Genomic DNA, 204 nt, shown 5'->3' with positions numbered 1-204 from the left:
GGAAAACGTTTCCTTGCACCCAGCACGCCTCTGACGTCAGAGCCGATTAGCGCTTCTTATTGGTCCCAAATTCCCCGGGCCGCGGCTAATTATCGGGAGCTTGATGTTGATAAAGTAAAGCGCCGGAGTGCGGGCGAAGCATGTGTAGGGCTCCGGGTCCCTGTCTCCGCCGCCGCCGCCGTCCGCGCCTCCCGCCGCTGGCCC

This window comes from Neomonachus schauinslandi, chromosome 5 (assembly GCF_002201575.2).
Source record: "Neomonachus schauinslandi chromosome 5, ASM220157v2, whole genome shotgun sequence".
Lineage (NCBI taxonomy): Eukaryota > Metazoa > Chordata > Mammalia > Carnivora > Phocidae > Neomonachus > Neomonachus schauinslandi.
Note: the sequence above shows the minus strand (reverse complement) of the source record.